We start from the raw sequence: 22,474 nt of genomic DNA, 5'->3' as shown, positions 1-22,474 counted from the left end.
TCTTTTTGCGCAATGAATAGTCTGTCAATTGTATTCATTTGCGATGAATACAACATGTATTTTTGTACACGCAATGAATACATTGGAGCCAACACACAGAGAAATAGGGATGTATACAAGAATGCAAATACAGGGGTGTATACATAGGTACATAATCACAAAAATATAGTCAAACAAGGATTCACTCATAAGAATATAGTCAAATAAGGATACAAACAACAAAATACATCACATTCATGTTTTAAAAAACCAATAGGCGAAATATATAGAAATATAAGGGGTATATATGGGTACAAATAATAAAAATACATTCCATATCTTAAGAAAAATTGATACATACATGATACGAGATACAAAAATTCATCCTATAGACATAGAGTGACATACATAAAAATATATTTCTAATAATATCTGGAATTTATCTTGTATTCACTGACAATATTAATAATTTGTATACAATCAACACAATTTAATATATTATAGAAAGTTACTTGTCTTATTGTATGCAAAGTTTATTTTTTCATGGAGAAAATGGTCTAAAACCCCCCCAACCTATACCCGAAATTCCAACTACACACTCCAACTTTACGGGTGTCCTATTACCCACCTGAACTTTATAATTCTCTATTTTATACACACCTAAGTGCTGACCTGTCATGGAAGGTGTTCTCACCTTCTCTAGGCGCGTTAGAAGGTGAATTTTGACGAAAATTTTCGAGAAAATAGTCATCTTCCCCAATTAATCAATGAAAGGATTCAATTTCAATTGACCTCCATTAATGGCATTGCTAGTGCTTTCGTTTGTTCTCCCTCTTTTGCTGCTCGACCATCAGCCACCGCTGTCGCCGCCTCCGGCGAAATCCAAACCCGATTGAATTTGATTTTTTTTTGTTCGTCCTTATGATTGAAGTTTTTATTCTTCCAATTACTGGATTCAAAGCTCTTTCTGCCGAGTTTTGCCATGGTTTCGATCATGTATCGAAATAAGAAAAAAAAAATTGATCAGTTTGAGTTAATTGTCAAAACACATTGATTTTTTTTAATTTCATACTTACACTTTTTTTAAACTATCAGCAATTGTTTCTCGAAACACATCTCAATTATCAATAGTTTAGTTTTCTATATTAAACTCTTATGTGTTTTCGACCTTTCACTCAAATTTGCAATTTTTTGTTAAAATTTGGGCTTTTTTCTATATTCAAAATCGAGAAAATGGTCTAAAACCCCCCCAACCTATACCCGAAATCCCAACTACACACTCCAACTTTACGGGTGTCCTATTACCCACCTGAACTTTATAATTCTCTATTTTATACACACCTAAGTGCTGACCTGTCATGGAAGGTGTTCTCACCTTTTCTAGGCGCGTTAGAAGGTGAATTTTGACGAAAATTTCCGAGAAAATAGTCATCTTCCCCAATTAATCAATGAAAGGATTCAATCTCAATTGACCTCCATTAATGGCATTGCTGGTGCTTTCGTTTGTTCTCCCTCTTTTGCTACTCGACCATCAGCCACCACTGTCACCGCCTCCGGCGAAATCCAAACCACCAACAAAGCCTCGTTCTCCTCTTCCTCTCTCCTCTTATCTCTCTCCCATTTCGAGACAACCACCATAAAGACCTACCTCTATTCTCACAACAAGATTGACAACAACAACAACAACAAAACCTTGCGGCTGCACTTTCACCACACCAACAACAACAAAACCTTGCGGCTGCACTGCTCCAACCAACGAGCTCCGGCGAAGCAAGCAAAACAGATCGATCCTTTTAGATTATTTTTCAATGTTCTCCGACAAGCAAAACTCGAATATCGCTTGACAAGCTCCCGCTATCAATATTCATCTTTGTTCCTCACAATTCCATAGGAATTTGAAAAAATTGGGGGAAGAAATTACCTTAGAAATTTTAAGAAATTGGGAGAGTATAGGAAAAAGTGGAAAGGAATTATAAAAAAATTGAAAAAAAATAATAAATTAATTGAATTTTCACCTATAAAACGCGTGAAGTTCACAGGCCAACACAGATCTGGTTATGGCGTTTTAAGGGTGTAATTATTACAGTTTTAAACAATTCAGGTGGGTGATAGGACTCCCCGTAAAGTTGGAGTGTGTAGTTGGGATTTCGGGTATAGGTTGGGGGGGGTTTTAGACCATTATCTCTTTTTTCATGTATTAATTATTTATTTCACTTTATGTACTGCATAATTTTCCATCATAATGTATACATATATTAGTTATATGATCAAACTACACACCATATTAATTTTATACATGAATAATTTACCTCCTAATCAGGTAATAGAAACATTAAGGAACTTGGTCCAATTTTATTGTCATTCAGTAGCCATGCAAACTTCGATCAATTAAATGCTCCACAGTCTTTACGAATATTTTCATTTTTACCCAACTTCAACCCAACTCGGCCCAATTTAGTCATCGCATTCACAAATGCGGTTTTGAAAACTTTAGAATTGCTGGCCCATAAATTAACGTACCCTTGGACCTTTGGTCTGTGAATAAAACTTGATCTGAGGTGAATAGGCCCATTCCATTTTTTTCAAGTTTTTGAAGTACAGAAAATTCATATATTTGAGGGTTAATTACATCCTATTTCGAAAGTTTCCCCAATTATTAAAATTCAGAATTTCTCTCTACTCTCATATATATTTTTTGGTTGTCCGATGCATTGCTTAATGAGAGGAACATATCCGAGAGAGGACATGGAAATATCCGAAAGGGGATGAATGTATACAGGAGGGGAATAGGGATATATCCGAGAGGGGATTTTAATAATTTTTTAAAATGATAGAAATTTTTAGAGATTATGATATATTTATGTAATTTTTTCATATGGATATAATAAAAGGTCGGTTTACGTACCCATGCAATTTTAGATAGTGTTTTTAGGCAGTCAATTAATTTGCTGAAAAAAATAAATTAACAGCCATCACAATATTCAGATAAAATAATACCTAAATTTACAACTAAAAACAGTAAAAATACAATTTATGATTTGTTTGAGCAAGTCTCTAGTAAGTCAAAAATATTAAGTTCTTAGAAAATAAAATGTTATTTTTTTTAAGTTAGATATTTAGCCAAATTTTCAGGAAAAATTAAGTGTGAATTTTTATTTTATTTTTATCTATATAATATTTTTACATTTTTATGAAACAATACAAAAACCATGAAACCATTAAAAAATATATTTAATGGCACATGAAAGTCATCTAAAACTGCATTGATGATTATTTGAGCAAATCTAATGAACGTGAGCCGATATACTCTCTGTCCCTAATTAAGTAACGAGAACTATTTCAATTATTCTCGTAGATTTAAATGGTAATTTTGAACGAGTTATTTAACTAGGATTACTTAGTTGGTGGATATCTATTAAATAGTTAATTTTTATTAGTTGATGGTTAATGGCTAAGTCCATAATTTATTTAATATCCTATATTAATTGGTTAATATTTATTAAAATAAGTTAGGGGTTTATTACTTTTAATATATAATCTATATCTATATAATAGGATAGGTGATAGAGCCTACGTGTCAGCACCACAATTAATCTCTAATTTTTTATTTTTAAATTATAAACTAATTAAATAGAATTAATGTAAATTTTTTATTAAAGGGAAAACAGTTACTGTTTTAGAAGACAAATTAGAATTTTTGTTTTTCTTTAAAAAAAAATGAAAAACGTTGAATTTTAACATACAAGTTAGATTCTTCAATTTTGAGTTTTAAAAAAATAATTAAATATATATAATTTAAAACTTATTAACAAAAAAGTATTATCTAATAATAATAATAATAATAATAATAATCTATATCTGTATAATAGGAGAGGTGATAGCGCCTATGTGTCAGCGCCACAATTAATCTCTAATTTTTTATTTTTAAATTATAAACTAATTAATGTGATTTTTTTATTAAAGGGAAAACAGTCACTGTTTTAGAAGACAAACTAGACTTTTTGAATTTTAACATACAAGTTAGATTCTTCAATTTTGAGTTTTAAAAAAACAATTAAATATATATAATTTAAAACTTATTAACAAAAAAGTATTATCTAATAATAATAACAATAATAATAATAATATATCTATATATCTTGGAGAATAAAAAGTGCCACATGTCATCACCACAAAAAATCTTAATTATTCAATTTTGAAAAATAAAATTTTAAATTTAAAAATAAGTTAAATTTTAAAATGTTTTGAAAAAAGACTACAACTACGTTATTTTTTTCAAAATAGTTACCACACTTTTTACATTTTAAAAAGTCATAAAAATAGAAAACAATAAAAAAAAATATTCTATATCTATCTATATATAATAGGAGAGGTGAAAGCACTTACATGTCAGCACCACAAAAAACCAATTTTTAAAATAATTAAAATTAATTAAATGTAGAATGATTAATAATAAATTACTAATATATTTTTTTAAATAATTTTAAATATGGTGATGTAGCGTGTGTGTGATTTCCTTTTTTTGTGGGAAGTTAACTCATTTTTAATTTAAATAATATTAATATTAATAATAAGAAAAAAAAAACTGACAATAGAAAAAAAAAATTAAAAAGAACTACCCACGTTCTTTGGGAAAATAGCATATATATATTCTATATATAATAAGCCACAATGCAACTATCATTGTAACTATCTTGTTAGCTTTCAACCAAAAGCTAACAAGATTTTTTAGTTACATATTTATTATTTAGTTACATATGTCATTGTATGAGCTATTTATTACTCATTCCTTTTGAATTTGTTAATTTGTATTTTGATCTTGACACATAGTTTACAAAAGTAAATTAGATTTTGAGAAAAAACATTAAGTGATACTTGAAGCTGTCCCAGATTTTCAAAAAGACACCTTAACTTTGTGTGCGTCCTATTACCCCACAAAACATTCAAAATCACAATAAATACACATTTTTTACACAATATTTCCACTTTGGACAAAAATATCCTTCGAATGTGCAATTTCTTAAAAATAAAAGTCGGACCCATTATTGATGTATTGAAGGATGCTTTGGTAATTTCCTATGATGTAATTTCGTTTTGTTTTGTTTCTTTAAATTTATTTACTATACTAAATAATTGTATAAAATACTATGAATCACGATAATTAATTACTTAAATATTTAAAAGATATAAAATATATATAAAAGATCTTATTGACTCTTCAAATTTCACCGGTGACACATAAATTGGGACAAATGAAATAATATATATTATTTGAAAATTTCTTAGAAAGTACTATAAATTACAGTAATTAACAGTTATAAATATTTCAAAGACAAAAAAATTGATTGAATCTCAAATTTTTTTTTAGTACTACATAAATTGAGAAAGAAGAAATGACCTCTATTATTTGAAAATGGCGTAAAAGTCCATTCAAAAAGTCACTTACTCGATCCTTTTATAAGGATGAACAAAAAAACTCATATATGAACATATTAAATGTCGAGATAAATATACCAATATTATTTTTAATATGTAGAAAGAAAAACATATATGTAGGGATAATCAGAAGCAAGACTTTTTATGAATTTAGTGATTAATTTTTGAATTTAGGTGAGAATTTTAAAATTTGCTAATGAAATAACTTGATTTGCTAATAGTAATTAACTACGTGATTGTGTATGCATTAAATATATATTAATTAATAAATATATTAAACTGTTAGTTTGTGTTGATTTTTTTTAAAAAAAAATTAATGATTTTAAGTTTGTTTATTTGTTTTTGCAGGCTTTGTGTATGAATTCGCTGGATTTTAATTTTAAATTTTTAGATATTGTTAAAGTTGTTATTACTGCACATATTTAAAATGTATCATTTGTTTGATAATAATGATATCTTATAAAATTATTGATAAAGTTATAACTACACATATTTAAAATTTAGCATTTGTTTGGTAATAATGATATGCAAGTGATTATAATTTTTTTGTTGTATGCTTAGCATTATGATAGGACTTTTCTTAGTTATATTTTGTTTTAATCTAACTATTAAATTTTTTTTATATCTTTATTATTCTAACAAGAAAATAATATGGATAGGCAGATAGTATTTATTATTCTAAATAATTTTTTAAAAGAATTGTTTAGAAATGTTGTGTTATTATTCCTTAAAGTCTATAGTGATGGAGAAAGTTTTTTACTATAAAAATTAGGCTTAAGTCATTTGTGTCCCCTTAAAGTTGTCTGTATAATTCACTTAGACACCTTAATAGACCTTGTTTCCTATTAGACACTCCAATCTTAACAAATAAATACCTATTGAACATTTTTCTGACACTTAGTCTAAAGAGAGTGCGTGTAATACACAAGCATATGAGGTGGCAACATGATAAATCAAATGAATACACGTGGCATTTTAATTTAAAATACACCCCCTAACCCCACCCCCGCACCCCACCCACCTCAAACCTTTCCATTTCTTCTATTTCCCTAACATAACTACCTTGTCCACCATTGTTAATCTCCATTTTGAAAAATTAGAGATTTTAACATATATTATGTATGAATTTATTATTTTTATTTCTCTTTATGCCTTCTTTCTTATTTCTATTTAAATTGATAGTGTTTTCTTTAAAAAATCGTTCTTTTTGTTTTTATTTCAAATTATTATTTTTCTGTTCGATTTGAGAGGAAGAAGGGGTGTGTGTGGGGAGAGGTGAAGATGGAGAGAGAAAATATTTAAATAATAATCTCCATTTTTTTTTGGCAAAGAAGATATGAATGGTCTCCAATTTTTCGAGAAAAGAAGACGTATATAATAATCTCCATTTTATCTGATAAAGACTGGTGATCTCCATTTTTTTCCCACGAAAGTGACAATAATAAGATGATTTTTTTTAAAAAAAAAGAAGTAAATTTGTGTGTGTTGGGGGGGGGGGGGGGATGGTGATGGGTTGTTGCAGTAGGCGTGGTTTTAAAAGAGTGGAAGAAGAAAAAGATTGTTATTTTTTTAAAAAAATAATGAGAAATAAAAAGAAAAAATTGAAAAGGAAAAGGAAAAATATTAAAATATTGATTTCACACGCTTACTTAACAAGATGTGAATTACATTTTTTGTGCCACATATGTATAAAGTGTCTAAATTGTTCAAATTGGAGAGGGTAGATGTGTTCAATAGGTATTAGCCCTAGTTGAGGTGTCTAAGTGAATTATGCGGACAATTTTAAGGGGCCGCATATGACTTAAGTCATAAAAATTATATTATCTATCTGATGTTGAATTGTAGGTGTAGACTACAAGAAGAAAAAAATGACGGTAGATATCAGGTCATTTCCATATTCACTATTGTTGCCTAGCAATTTTCTCTTGCTTCTCTGCATTATTTATATGAGAGCTTCAAGCCATTGACATTTACCATTGCTCCAACTAAAAATATTTTTTCAATTATGATTTGCGTGCAGATGCTCATGCGCAAATGATTAGAATTTGTACTGAACATCAATTGGATCATGTTGATGAAGCACAAGGTAATTTAACTCTTCATTTGTTTGTGCACTTTTGCTCAAAATTTTGGCACACCAAAATTTGTTAATTAAAATAAAAGATAAAGGATCAAAATTTGCAATTGTGGATATAGTTATAACTTTTCCAATTTATCATAAAAAATATTTTACTAGATTAATTTTTTGAATTTTGAATTTGAATGGGAAGTTACCATTGATCTTTTAAAATTTGAATCGAAAACTAACTCTATAAAGAAAATTTTCAATCTATTTTTTTACTATATAAACTAATTTTCCATCAAAGTTTTTATTTTATTTTCTAAATATAAAAATATATTAAAAAAATTGAAAGATAAAATTTATTAAAATTAGTTTAAATATATAGATAAATTTTACTAAATATAATTAATTTTTTGAATGTTTTATTTGAATGGGAAGTTACCATTGATTTTTTAAAATTTGAATCGAAAACTAACTCTATACTAGATAAAGCAAAATTTCAATCTATTTTTTCTTATATAAACTAATTTTCCATCAAAAAATTTATTTTATTCTCTAAATTCTTTTGCACATATTCTTTAATTCTTCAGTTTCGTTTGTTGGTTTTACATTATTCATTGAGGCAACACTTGCATAAATATAGATGTCCTCAATTTGCTTACCCATCAAAGAGTGACTTTAAGATGATTTGATTTTATTATAATCTATCAACAATTTGTGTTATTTATTACTAAAGTTTTTATCTGCTGTAAATTATTTTATTCACACTAATTTCCCTTCTTCCTTTTTTATTGTGCTAGGTTGCTTAGACGAACAAATAACTTTTATAATGAAATTAAAAATTTGTTTTCAGGTGAATTTATTTCTGAACAATCAATAAAATTTAAGAACGACAGCCTGAAATCAACGACAGAAGTGTAAGGTAGTTGATTAGGGAGGTTGTACGTATGCTAGATAATCATTATACTTATTGCACATAAAATCTGAATTTTAGAATCCCATATGTTCTAATGCATTTCTAATACTCAACTTTATAACTATTCTTCATTATTTTTAAATTTATATATCGCTTTTAATTTTTTTTCAATTAGTTATTTTTTAATATGAAGGTATTGCAAGATAATGAAATACAATTTTAAGTGTGGACTTAATTTAATAAGTTTGAGTTCAAGATAACTACTTAACAAGATTGTGCAATCGCTTTATTAAGTTATGGATTTATTTAGGGATAAGGGTCTGAAAAATACCCCCAATTTTTGGGTCGAAATTTGCTGTTGCGATACTAAACTTTCATACAGACCTATTACCTCCCTAGACTATTTAATACCGTATTTTAAATATATATATTTGCCCACGTGGACATAAAAAATAATACAAAATTATAAATAGTAATGTGTCCATGTGGGCACATATATCTTTAAAATACACTATTAAATAGTTCATGGGGTAAAAAGTACGGTATTAAATAGTCTAAGGAGGTAATAGGTCCTTATAAAAGTTTAGTATCGCAACAACAAATCCGATCAAAGTTGGGGTATTTTTCAGACCATTATCCCTTTATTTAAATAATAATGTTTGTCAACTTCTTATCATATTTATTGACAAAAAAAATTCTATCGAATTTAACGAACCATATAATATTAATTTAAAAATAACATATTTTAAAAAATTCATTTGATTTGTGCACAACATTTCTATTTTGAATATTAGGGTTGAAATTGGATTACGATTTAGGAATGTAACAGTGTTTCATGCCATTATTTATATTTAGACGCATAAATCATGGTTTGGGTTGATTATTCATGTCATTGTTTCATGCCTTCTTTGTTAAAATTGTTAAACAATAAACAAATAATGAGGGAATGTGAATTCAATAATCCTATTATTTAATTATTTATTGATTTGTTTTTACAAGTAATATAATAATTATATCCTATTGAGGTGCATGATTGCAAAAATTGAAGATGTACTTAATTATTTTCTAAAAATAAAGTATCACTGCTTAATATTTTAATGTGTAAAATTGCCTAATTAAAAAATTGAAACATTGTAAAAAAACATAAAATTGGAGTCTTTCAAATGTTTTCCAAAAAAAAATCTTAAACAAAAAATAACATAAAAATCAGATTTTTAATAATTCAAAATACTGGCAATCTGGAATTATTTTAAAAATAATTTACAAAAACACAAATTAATTTATTTGAAAATAATAAAAAATATCCACAGTGGATGATGATTTTAAAATTATTTTATATTGAATCAACAAAATTATTTTAAAATCTGAAAAAAGAAAATGCAAACATAAAAAAAATGAAAATAACGTAATAAATGAAATTTAGAAGTATATTAATATTTTAAAAAACTAAAATAAATAACTAAAAAACTAAATAAAATTAACCTAGAAACAAACATACACAATATAACTAAAATTTGAATTGAAATAAGTTATTTTATTGTCAGGCCGATCCTAAATATTTCCTCCATTTGGCTCCTTCTTTATAGCAAACACGTTCATGCCTCCCTTTTATAGCATATATTATATTAAGAGGAAATAATTATAGAAAACTAAATTGATAGACTACTTGACTTTCAATTTGAGTATTTTCTCAACCCACTAATAATTGATTATAATTAGTAGTCTAATAATAAATTGTAACAAATATGACTATCACTTACCCCACACAAAAAAAGAATTCATCAATGAATTAAAAAAAATTAAATTAAAATAAAAAATAAAATAAAAGAGATAATGCTAGTTCAGTTGAGAATTTTGAGTAGTTTAGTGCCCCTTATGATTTCAAATTTTAATTTAAAAAGTATACATTGATTGAGCGTATTTATTAGTTTTAATTTTGTGTAAAAAGAAAATGTATGACTAAGGTTATTTAAGTGGAGTGATAAACATGATCAACGAATATTTTATTTTATTATTATTTTCATCATATAAATTTTTTAACATAATAACTTTCTTTAATAATGTATAACATAATTACTTTAATTTTTTTGATATTATCCGCGCAATGAGCAGATATGTATACTAGTTATTTTTTAAAAAGAGAAAGAGAGTAGGCGAGAAACTACCTGCGGCGGCGTCAACACAAGAGTTATTGGTTTGCTTCAGGTAAACATTCAACTTCAATGTATATTGAATTTTTAGGATAGAATGAATCATAATTTGAGTTCAAAGGATGAGATACACGGTTAGAAATAATATGGGAAAACAGATAAAGCTTATCTATAATTTACTCGTTAACTTCTTAGGAATTCGTGAGTTTTTCATAGTTAAGTTGGTTTGATATATTGAGCTATGTAATTAAATATTATGTGTATTGTATTAGTTGACTATCATTAAAATTATGATAATTAATGGAGGAATTGAGGCTTAACCATAGGCTGGAATTTAAGAAATATAGGGTTTGACATATTAATTGAGATCACGATTGAAACTAGATTATAGAATTGAGCGTGTTTACTTACATATTTATATACTTGATAGATTGGAAACATTCTGAGGCATTGAGGAAAGGAAAAACACTGGGAAAGTAGTTTGCTTGACTTCGGTTCTTCGGTGGAGGTAGGTTATGATTTAATCTATGTGATAGATAGACTATTAATAGTGATTGATAGTCATTGAGTGATATTGTGAATTTCTCTATGTACTTAATTGGTTGTGTGGTTTGGATAATCTATGTGTTGCTTGTGATTGCTATGAAATCCTGAGACCGTGAAATTTATAATCTTAAACCTTCTCTATCGAAGTGATGCCTTGAATAAAAGAGGCTTGATGAGATATTGGTAATGAAGTGAAAAGTGGTGATAATAAATGATAAATTAACGATATATTGGATTGGGTGCCACGAGCTGGCACTATATTATTAGATCGGGTGTCATGTTCCGACACGATATATTGGATAGGGTGACACGAGCCGGCACGATATTATTGGATCGGGTGTCACGTTCCGACACGGTAACATTTAAGAAAAAACATATATAAACAATGTATTGTACTCAATCTCAAAGAACTCAATTCCCGAAAGAGCTTGGTGTGGAGGCATGAGTCCTCACGTGTGTTCTTGATATTGTTGATTGATTACGTACTTACTTTAGTGTTGTTGTCACTGGTTTATGTTGTTTGTTGCTTGCCACCTGCTAAGTATCATAGTTGATTTTATACTATTACTCATCACATATTAGTCTCTATTTTGAGTTGGCCGATGATATCTACTCAGTACATGTTGCCCTGTAATGAGCCCTACTTGTGTTTTTCTTTATTTTTCTTTTGTGGAGTGCAACGAGTGTACCATCTGTAACACCCCAGAAACTTTTTGAACTAAGACTCAAACCATTCTTCATTATGAGTAGGATTTTATCAAAGAATTTAAAATTTCATAACTATTAAGGTCAGGTCACTAGATATAGCACCTTGAGTTCCAAAAAGAATTAGAGAGAATTCATTCAAGTCATTCCCTAGTTCTTTTAAGTTTTGGATCAACTTCAAATGACCATAACTTTTAGTACATGATGAGTTAGGTGGCCCATAAGATATCAAATGCAAGGTCTTGGAATCCTCTTTCTAACGCCAATGAGTTTGCTAATTTTTTATCTCGTATGAGGGAGATATGCCCATTTGAAGTCGGGTTGTCCAAGTAAGGAAAGTTACCAAAAAATATGAGGGGTATTTTGGTCTTTTCCAAATCCAATTGGATTTAAGCGTTTTTAGTAAGGTTGTAGAAGTCTAAACTGATTAGAATTAGTTTCATTCATCCCCAAAAGCATTTAGGGTTTTAGAGAGAAGATTCAAGAGGAGAAAAAGTTCAAAGTTTCAACCGTTCGTTCAAGAAATTCAAGATTTCGCCAAGAACCTAGTTCTTTGAGGTATGTAACCTTCCATAGTGTTGGGTTTGTTCACCCACACACCAATCATGAGTTTCTTTTGTGAATCTATCCATAAATATTGAGCAATTTAATTTCTTGATGAATTCTTGATAAGTGTTCTTGAAGTTTCCTTATCGATTAAGTTTTGATGTAAGATTCTACCTGGGTCAACTTCAAATGACCATATCTCTTAGAATATAAAGATTTATGTGGGTCATAACATATCAAATTAAAGATATTTGAATCTACTTTTCAACGCCACTAATTTCGCGTCAATTCAATTTCTAAGTAAAAGGTTATGACTATTTTAGTAATCTATACAGTGTTGTTACGAATTAGCCGACGGGGAAACATTTAAAAAGGTTGTTTTTTGTTTTTTTACCTCCAAGAAAACCCTAAACGAATTTCTTGACTAATAAAAGGCTCAAAACAATCAGATTTTTATCTTTTAATCCATCATTCTCTTTTCTCTCAAATCCTAAGACAAAACCCTAAGAAAAAATCAAAGTAGAAGACTCCATTCAAGATTCTTCTTCAAGGTAAGTTTTTCTCCAAGAATCTCATTCTTTTCAACTCAAATTCATCCATACAATTATGAATCACTAATGAAAACCATAATTCTTGGTCATAGATATTTAAAGAAACTAATTCAAAAATCTCAAGAAAGGTTTTCTTGATCGTTTACCTTCAAGCTAGGATTTCAAGGCTTCTGATCAAGTTCTTCAAAAACCTTGTTCTTCCATGTATAAAAGGCTATCATAGTGTTGGACTAGTTCGTCCTCACACCCTACATCTTCTTTCAAATCAGTGAAAGAGAAATCTAGGATTCTACCCCTAGATTTGAGTATTCTTGAGATAAGTTGATTTGAGTTCTTGAGTTCATGGTTCTTTTGAAAAATTCTATTCCTAATTATTGAGTTTCTATATATTTTTATTGAGATCCTTGATTTGATTTTTTCATGTCTATAATTCAGCATGAATCCTATTTTGAGTTATAAATCTTGAGAAGTTTTTCAAAGCCAACACTTGAGTTTTAAACTGAGTTTTGAGGAAGTAAGTATGGGAATGAGAAGAGTCGTATACATGAGTTTCATATTGTTATTTAGACCCTTGAGTCGAGTCGTTCATGCCCATAAATTCCGCATGAACTCCATCAAGTGAGTATCTTTGAGAGGAGTAGTATCTTCAAGTTCTAAGTCTTAGATATTGAGTTCTCAATCATTTTGGGTTTATATTCCTAATCACAGGGCTATTACATGTTACCCTTGAAGGTCCTTGAGTTGAGTAGTTCATGCCCATTGTCGCACCCTATTTCGAACAGGCCGAAACAGTTCACAACATAATATGGCTGACACTCTAATTTTGGAAAAAATGTTTTTTGTTTTAGAGTCGCCACCTAAATTTTAAGGAAAATATTAGGAAACCATTTTTTAAAAATATGTAAATGTAAACTCTGTTTTGATTTGCGAAACCAGTGAGATTCTGAGTAAGGGTTTTGGTTACTCGAGGGGAAGGTGTTAAGCACCCCTCAAAGCCTATCCAAAAATAGTCCTTAAACTCAATTTAGGAAAATATGATTAGGAAAACTTGTTATTTATTGGCTTTTAATGATTAAATGATAAGTTATTAGTTTAGTTTAAGAAAAGGGTACAATACAAGGTGCGACATATATATGTCTTATAAAGTAAATTTAATAGTAATATTGTAAAATAAATAAGTAAATGTACTTAAATATATGATATATTCATATGTAAAATATACATAGATAGGTGTATCATAATAAAATTTTCTTAAAAATATATAGATGTTGAATTGGCGAAAAATCTATCGTCTTATTAAGAAGTAAAAATAAGATAATATGTAGTAACATGTGACGTGTAATTTGAATGAAAATATATAGAATGGAGTTTCCTAAAATATAAAATAAAATAAATGATACTAGATGTTAAAATATTAAAATATTATATAAAGGTTTGTGATCTTAAGTATGTTTATTATAAAGTATAGTATATATATGTAAGTTGTTTAGAACATATGAACACTTATTATTCTATTTTTCATGTATAGACAAATTGACGATATATTATATGTAGTAAAGCAATATGTATATTTAAGTGTGGGCATTTATAATAAATAAATAACATTAGTAAAAGGGATAGTAGATAATACTAGGTTATATGGAGAAAATATAGAATATATACCTTTATATGTAAGACATATATGTGTGTGTACCTTGTATTTGAACCTGTTGGCATATCTAAAATTTTAAAATGGCATGTTAAAAGATTAAAATGTTTTAGCAATATTTGATCCAAAAAATAAGACTAGTCAATACATTTTGTAAAGGGGTGATGTAAAAGAGTAATAAAAAATAGCCTAACTATTGAGACTTATTCTACAATTATATTTTTTATTGTTGACAAAATATATAAGCCTATTGACCTAAAATATATATATATTCTGAGAGGGTGATAATTTTAGCCTTATATATCGCTAAAGGTAATTATTTTAGCTTTTACAACTAATCTCAAATTTAGTTAGAAATCCCAATTTATGAGTTTTATTTTTCCTACTTAAACACCTAAATGAACATTACTTCACCCCTTTAAAACTTTAATTGAGACTTTTAGATGATAATCTTTCATATTCCTTAAGGTATAGGCCTAAGCCAATATGTATTTCCTTTCCCCAATTTTAAAACACTAAACGAATAATATTTTAACCTTTCGAAACTTTATTTGGAAAACTTTTTTTAAAAAAAAAAAACTATAAGCCCCTATTTTCAACTTAAAAGGGCTGAAAGAATATTATAAGTAAAAATCGCTAACCCATTTTTTAAGAAAATATCTTTTGTATCATTTGTTCTAAATGTGTCTCAACTAAATTCATAAACAAATAATACCAATTCACATAAAATAAGCTTCAAAATAAAAGACAAACAATATATCAAAACTTGTAAGTAAAGGTTAGCCAATATATCCAAACAATATAATTAAGACTCAAAGAGAGGAAGGCTAGGAGATATTGGATTCCTAATTTGCGAGACTCCAAAAATTGCGATGGTCCTTATTTGCTGTTGGCCTAATACTTTAGGCCAATAACGAGTTCCAAAGTAGAAACTCCAGCCCTCCGGTTGTACATGAAACATAATAAAAGAGATAAGAGGATTAGAATACATAAATTATGAAATGAAGCATAAAATGATTGTAGCATCTAAAAATGATTATCAAATCTTGATCCAGTTAATTTGATCAAAATCTCCACTCCTGAGCGTGCAAAACAAACGTTTGAGGGGGTGGGATATATGACACAACGCACACTCTTTAGTCGATCCTAACATGTATACATGAACACAATCTATTCAACCTAAAAAATAAATAGCTTAACCGAATCCTAAAAAATGAGATAAGGAATAAGAAAATACCATATTTTGACTACGTAACTTTAAGATTAAAATATGAATTCAACCTAAAGAAGTAAAGCTTCATATACATAGAAACTCTCCAACTAGGTTATTTTATTTTATTTTAATATGGTTTAATCAAAGAACAAATGTTTTTTTTTGTTTTAAGAGGGTTTGAACATAACAAGAGTATACTGACTTGGTGGTGACTTGAAGGATATTAACATTAATCTCATTGCAAACCAACAATAGAAAATGATCAAAGCCAAACTTAACAAAGAAAATCTGAAGTTATGTTAAATAAGAATGGAAAAAAAATAAAATTGGTTGCAATCTAAAAATAATAAAAACTATGCATTCTGATTCATCTTATTTTGCACACATGAGAGAATAATTTGCATGATCAAACGTATTTTAAATTCAAGGAGATTGTTTTCTTCTAATAGTGTATGAATAATGTGTTAGACATAAAAAAAAATATCCATAGCTACTAACACATGATCACATTCATATACTCCTAACTAATTTGACCAAAAGGACCAATTCTTCAAGATGTCGAGCAAAATTAGGCGAGAAAATGCCAACGAATGCATTCACGGTTTTTAGTTAGAGAAAAAGAAAATATGCAGCATGGTTTAGTCTTACCACACAATAACACAACAAGATTGTACAAGAACAACAAACGAAAAAAAAGACTATTATATGGCTAAAAGGATAAGTATAAACTCTAGCATGAACTTTAATGACTCTGACACTTGATTATGTAGAATAATGAATTCTTGCTTTTCCAGAAAATGAGTTATAATTTTTCATTAGTTAAATTTAGCACATATCAGTAGGGAAGATTTTATATCTATGACACGAAGCAAATCGGGTGATATTCCAAAAAATCTACACAGACCAACATCTTGGGTTGCAAACAAACAAATACTGAAACAAATGAACTCAATAGGGAAACATATCATTTATAATCTCAAACTTTTGGAGAAAAACGAGAGACGAATACTGAAAAACAGAGGACACTTCAACATTTTCTTCACGGGACCAAACCAGATGACAACAAAGGGATAAAAGATAAATAAGGAAAAGGATTTTACCTTGTGTTGAGCAACAAACTAGAGCTTTGCCGTCAAGAGATTTCAACTTCAAACTTACTCTCGAGATTCGAATTCAAAATCGAAAACAGAAGCTTGAAAGAAGATCGGAATTTTCTGAAGAAAAAAAAAACCTAATCCTTGAAATGTGCTTTTATTCCTCTTTTCTGTCTTTTTTTTCTTTCTTTCCCCTCCTTTTTTTTTTATGAGAACCAAAGGGCTGATTTTATAGTCGAATTTGGGGGGGAGGCTTCCAACCTCAGACCCATTAGATTAATGGTGTAACTAATCAAAAACCGATGGTTCTTCGCGTCCTCCACTTTTTAGGCGGAGCAATGATGATGGTCGAGACTTCTAGGTCTGCTTTGGGTAAGAAATTAATCGAAAAAAGATGTACAGTTGATAGAAAGGGGGGCTGTGATTGATGGATGGCGGATGTAAGAAGAGGTGACGTTGGAGAAGGAGAAACGTTGTTTAGGCGTGACTCCTGGAAAAGAAAACAGCAAAAGCAAGAGTCCTTTTTTTTTTTTAAAGAGAATGGGGCGGTGGGGGGTCTTTTTTTTATTTTTTGAAAATGTTAAAAATGTCTTGTTTAATTTGGGCCGTCCGATCATGTGATCGGACGGTTAAAATAAACCAGAAGTTAAAAGGAAAAGTTATATATATATGTATGTATTGAATAATGGTAAAAGCTTAATTAACTAGGACCATTAGATTTAATCGTAAGGTCAAGATTTAAGCTAAAGAAGCACAATTCATGTGCTCGCCCACGTGGCATACACGGATTGGCCGTTTTAAGAAGACTTGGATTGCCAAATTTGCTCAAATTAAATTCATTTAAATTATAACTACTTCTTTATTAAATAGTCATAATTTTTTTAAAAAAATTATTCTATAAGATTAGCTTGTTTGATAAAATTAGTCACTCTTAAAAATTAAATTAATATAAATTAGTAATTCATTAATTAGATAAGCTTTCTAATTTTAATAAATGTACGGAAAATATCTATTGCGACAAAAAAAAACAAAATTATATTTGAACACAACTAGAATCAATTCTTAAGAAGAACAACATTTACTTAAAAAAATGAGAAAGTAAGTAGTAATATAATATATTTAATTTTATAAGAAATAACATTTAAGAAATAAATTTATCAAGTCAAATAAATGATTAATTTATTTTTTTTGTATTCCTATGAAAAAATTTCATAACATATATATATATATTTTATTATTATTATAATTATTGCTATAATTAAATGTGGAGAGCCAAAATTAGGTGTCAACACCCATAATTACGCATGAACCCTATGAGTCGAGCAACCTTGAGATGAGAGGTATCATTAACATTCTTGAGTTGAGTCGTTCATGTCCATAATTTCGCATGAATCCTATGATTCGAGTTATAAATTTGAAAAGATTTTTAAAGCCAGCCGTTGAGTTCTCATGAGTTTTGAGAAAGTAAAGATGAATTTTGAGAAAAAAGTTTCTAAAGCATGATTAGTATGACAATCGAGTATGTCATCAATGTATGAGAAGTATGGTATTAGATATACCATCGATGTTTATGCAGTATGACTTCCCGAGTCATCAATAATCATATTATAATATGATTTTGAATTGTTTTTGAGAAAGAGTTTTCAAGTATGAGTATAAAGGGACTATGTATTTCCAGAGGCATCAATTTTTACATTGATAAAAGAGAAACTGAGATTTCTAAATGAGTTATGAGTTCAAAAGTTATTTCAAGAGTAGTTACCTCGTTTAACAGGGTAGTTTGAACAATTATCTCAAACCAGAGGAAGAGTTATGTTTTTAAACATATGAGCTGAGTATATTTTTGGGAGTAGTATTGAACACTGATATGGGGACGAGTACAGATAACTCAAGTCTCCATAAACCATGTAGCCAACGTGGGTAGAAAGAGTCAAACTTTTTAGATGATTCATTGATGTTTTTTAGCATAAACTAGTGGATCCACATAGTTGAGAGGTTTTATACCCCAGCAAAGTATAGGACAGTTCTGGCAGCGTGAGTGAGACATTGTATCATCACATAGCTCATAGTGATGGTTGTCGGTTAGAGAAACTCCTACAAAGTTATACTGTATTTTTATATATACGAACTGAGTTATTATTGTATTCTTCAATACATTGAGCTACTATCTACTGTTTTAAAAGCTTTCCATATATATTGCATCTTTTACTGTTGCTTTATCCTTTAGTATCATGAGTTGAGTATCTTGAGTTGAGTACCTTTGAATTGAGTATCATATTCCTGAGTTGAGTGAGTTCAAAAGACGTAAGCGTGTTTCCTTTTTTTCAAGTTCAAGCCTATGTTTATGCTTTAGAATTCCCTTTACATACTCGCACATTCTACGTACTAAGCCATTTGGCCTGCATCATTTCATGATGCAAATACAAACATTCAGGATCATCAACAGGCGTTTCGTTGAGGTCAGTTTAATTTGTCAAGATGATAACATCATGCATGTGATATTCCAGTCAGCTTTTGTGAGCCTTCTTATATTCCGGAGGACTTCACATTTATCTTACAATTAGTAGTTTTGAGATGTCGTGGGTCTTGTTCCGATATCCTTCTGTAATAGTAGAGGCTTCATAGATAGATAATAGAGTTTGAGAAGTCTGTTAGTTTATTTTGTTAAAATGTTTTAAAGACTTGAGTTGTCTATTTTGGCTAGTTGAATATTCTATTATAGTCAAAATTAATCATTTGAGTTAAAACTTTGTATCTAAATTCTGTGAATTTTTATCCAGTTTTAAGCTTTTGTATGCTTGAGTTAGTCTTCCGCTTGTAGTCAGCCAGGATGAGGGTTCGCTTGGGGACCAATAATGGTTCTCGAGTGCCGACCACGTCCAGGGTGTAGGCTCGAGTCGTGACACCATCGTCTTCGAATCTCCCTCAGCTCTAGACAATTTCCGGCACATCAAGTTTCAGGGTGAACTATTTATTTCTAGCTCATGTTGGATTCTCTCGGTCATGACATGATGTCCTTAGTTTTCAGACACAAACTACTTTATTTATTTATTTTGATGCCTTTGATATTCTTAGACTTAGTATTTGGGGTATAGATGTCCTTGATGTGATGACTTTCAGATTTTTGGGAAACGATAGTTAATAGACATTAGTGGATTTGTGTTTATTACATTAATAAGATTTAAGCTTCCGCATTATGGTTAGTATTTTGTAAGTTGAACGATAAATATAAGTTGGGGTTGAATTCATTGGTTCGCCCACCTAGGAGGTTAAGTGTGGGTGTCACTCATGACTCATTTTGGGTCATGACAAATTACTTGTCCACTTTTCCTTTTTTAGGTATCCTTAATTACTTGTCCATTATAACAAATCAAGAAAGGACAAATTTTTAACCAATTATATCCTCAATTAATTACTTTGAAAAAGGTAGAACTTCTTGAAAATCTTAAGTTTTTTAATTCATCCACTTCATGATTAATAGGGGTATAATGGTAAACTCATTATGTCAATTGTTATTTTCTTAATAGGTGTGGGAGGGACCGAGGGAGTATTACACTATCAAACTACATTTATCTATTATATTATATAGCATATCTTTTTTAATGATTACAAATCTCTTTTTGTAATGAAGGTTTATTTATAATACTTTTTAAAAGACTTAATTTTAAAAAATTGGTTACAATAATACTATATATTGATTAAATTAAATTGAGTTAATACCTTAAATGGTAGTTGAACCAAGAGAATTTATGAGTAATTTCCCTAGATAGTCATCCATGTTTGAGAAATTACCTGGCGAAATGGTCTTGTGGACCCTTGTACTTGTATGTGTTTGTATTGTGAACCCTTCTACTTGTTCCTTTGTCATCTAAACCCCTGAACTCATCAAAACGCAATATTTTAAACACGTTTTTTACCACTCAACTGTGTGTGTATCACAAACGCCTGCCACGTAATTTTAAAAATAATTATAAAATGACACGTATGATTATAAAATGACACATGTATATATGGTCACTCCATGTCATTTTTCCTTTTATTATATTTGATTAATATACCTACACTTTCTCTTTCCAATTTTTATTTCTCTTTGCCATTGCCATCTGCATCTCCATCCCCATCTCATTTCAACTTTTTCTTATCTTCCTTACCCTTTTCCTTTTTCCAACCTCTTCTACTCTTTCCATTGAAGTAAAAATTGTTGTTGGTTCTCATTTATAGTTGTTGGTTGAAGCTTGTCGGAAATGGTGAGAACGAAGGTAGTTTGGTCGGAGAAGGTGAGGAGGACGAGAAGAAGGCAATAAGTTTGGGTTTGGTTTGGAACTGAAACAAGGGGTCAATGTCAAAAATTATTTGAGTTTTTTTGTTTGATTTTCAACTTATCTAGGTAGGTTTTCCAATTTATTTTCCAATTTATTTGTTATTTAGTTTGGATTTGATCTCTATTTGTGTCTTTGTTTGGTTTTGGGGTTTTAATCAATTACATTGACTTTGTTGAAATTCTTTGGGGATTTTGCATTTTTGTGCCTAATGTTAGTGTAAGATATTTCGGTAGTAGTGTTATGCCTTCCATGGTGTTTTTCATAGAAAAAGAGAGCCATATAATAACAAGAAACGATAGAGAAGAAGTTTTTGGGAAAAAGATCGGAAAAGAGGCCAAGAAAACCTCAAATTTTGTCCAACAATGGTGTTAAATGCAAAATAGGAAGATGATGGCTTTACAAAGCCCTAATGTGACTATCAGACCCTTTTCCAAGGGTCTCACGCTCCTAATAGGCGTGTGTCACACGCTCTTTAGTAGTAACTGCCACATAGGATGCCAAGTCAAAAATGTGTTTAAAATATTGCGTTTTGATGAGTTCAGGGGTTCAGATGACAAATGAGTAAGTAGAAGGGTTCACAATACAAACACATACAAGTATAAGGGTCCACCAGACCATTTCGCCAAATTACCTAGTAATATCACTTATATGTTTGTTTTAGGACTACAATATCACCCAATTTTACATATTTTCCTCAAAATATACTTGACACAAAAAATGATTGAAAAATAATGTTCATTCCCCTTTTGCAACTTTCCTCTTTCCATTTAAAATAAAAACTTGCCCAACAAACTTTTCAAGAGGGAAACAAAAATAAGACTGATATTTTGATTCATAGAATTGCTGCTTCCATTTGATATACTTAGAACTCTCAAATTTTTATGTTTACAATCGTGTCTCTTTTATTTCACAATTTGCTTGCTATTAATCTTCTAGCCTTAGTTGTGTGTGTTTTCCTTATCTTATGTTTAATTTCTTGCTAGGAATAGAGCTACTATTAATAATATTATATTCTTCCACTCTTTCATAGTAATTATATTAGCCGATAAAAGTTGAAAATCAAGTATGTTGCACAATTAAAACAAGTGAGAACTTAGGGTGTATTTGGTATGAAGGAAAATGTTTTCCATGGAAAATGTTTTTCTAGAAAATATTTTCCTGAAAAATAAGTTGATTTTTGACTTATTTTCTCATGTTTGGTTGGTGAGTAGAAAATATCTTTCGGAAAAGATTTTGTGTTTGATTTATGAATGAAAAATATTTTTGAAATTGAAAATATTTTTTAAAAACAAACTTAATTTTTTTT

This window comes from Solanum tuberosum, unplaced genomic scaffold (genome assembly GCF_000226075.1).
Source record: "Solanum tuberosum cultivar DM 1-3 516 R44 unplaced genomic scaffold, SolTub_3.0 scf00042, whole genome shotgun sequence".
In the NCBI taxonomy this organism is placed as follows: Eukaryota; Viridiplantae; Streptophyta; class Magnoliopsida; order Solanales; family Solanaceae; genus Solanum; species Solanum tuberosum.
This window is presented reverse-complemented; position numbering follows the sequence as displayed.